This window comes from Cryptomeria japonica, unplaced genomic scaffold, assembly GCF_030272615.1.
Source record: "Cryptomeria japonica unplaced genomic scaffold, Sugi_1.0 HiC_scaffold_42, whole genome shotgun sequence".
Classification (NCBI taxonomy): Eukaryota; Viridiplantae; Streptophyta; class Pinopsida; order Cupressales; family Cupressaceae; genus Cryptomeria; species Cryptomeria japonica.
This window is the reverse complement of record NW_026728864.1, coordinates 367,692-368,661: the sequence shown is the minus strand read 5'-3', so window position 1 is coordinate 368,661 and position 970 is coordinate 367,692. Positions and strand designations below refer to the sequence as shown.

At 63.8% G+C, this 970-nt stretch overlaps 1 non-coding gene across 1 annotated transcript; it reads right to left on the bottom strand.

Annotated features, from left to right (window-relative positions):
- Nucleotides 1-619: 619 nt before the first annotated feature.
- LOC131862384 (5S ribosomal RNA) lies at nucleotides 620-738 on the bottom strand. Its single transcript, XR_009361400.1, has one exon. It is a non-coding gene; the product is annotated as a 5S ribosomal RNA (ribosomal RNA).
- Between the last annotated feature and the right edge of the window lie 232 nt (nucleotides 739-970).

Sequence of the window (970 nt, the reverse complement as noted above, 5' to 3'; positions counted from 1 at the left end):
TGGGCGCCTTGGTGCGCACACCTTGGCTGGGCTGCGCACCCGGGCGCGCACACCTTGGCACCCGCGTTTCCTTCATTTTAAATTTTTTTTTTTTACAATCTCTCAAGTGGGAAATTCTATAATCTCAACTTTTTTTGCCTTTTCAGGAAACTTTTGAATGGAGCGCATCATTGGTGCGCTCCGAAGTGTGCTCCAAGGTGCGCACCTCTGGTGTGCTCCAAAGCTCTCTCCAGCTGCGTGCACCTGCCCCGGCCGCGCACCCGGCCCCGCCCAGCTTCGCTCACCTGTCCCGGGCGTCTGGTGCGGAACCTTAGAGTAAGAAACATCACCGTGCACCTTGGCCAACGTGCGCGACTCGACCGAGCGCGCACTGGCCGAGGTGCACACCGATTTCACCTGGGTGCGCGCGCAGCACCTCGGGCGCACCGGGGTGCGCGCACAACGCCCGGGTTGCACCGTGGCCTGTGTGCTCGGGGCGCCTCGGGTGCGCGCTCGGTGTCGCCCCCGCGCGCGCGGTAGTGCGGGCAGCGCACCCCGGCCCGGCCCGGCCCCGACGAGAACGCAAACGGGCAAAAGGTTTATTCAAATAGCATTGCGACGCCCGGCGAAAAACTAAAAAAGGGTGCAACACCGGGACTTCCCGGGAGGTCACCCATCCCAGTACTACTCCGGCCCAAGCGCGCTTAACTGCGGAGTTCTGATGGGATCCGGTGCACTAACGCTGGTATGATCGCACCCGTTATGAGCTTGTCGCAGTGTGTACTTAGCAAACCGCGACCCACGTGCGAATCCACCCCGGCCACCCACCCCCGTCGAGGTGCACACCCTCCCTCGCGAAGTGCGCCCCGTTCGCCAAGTGTGAGCCCTGCCCGGGTGCGCGCACCTTGCTAGGGCGTCGGGTGTGCACCCGGCCCGGCCTACGTGCGTGCACCTGGACGGGGCGTCGTGTGCGTGCAGTGTCCCGTCTGCA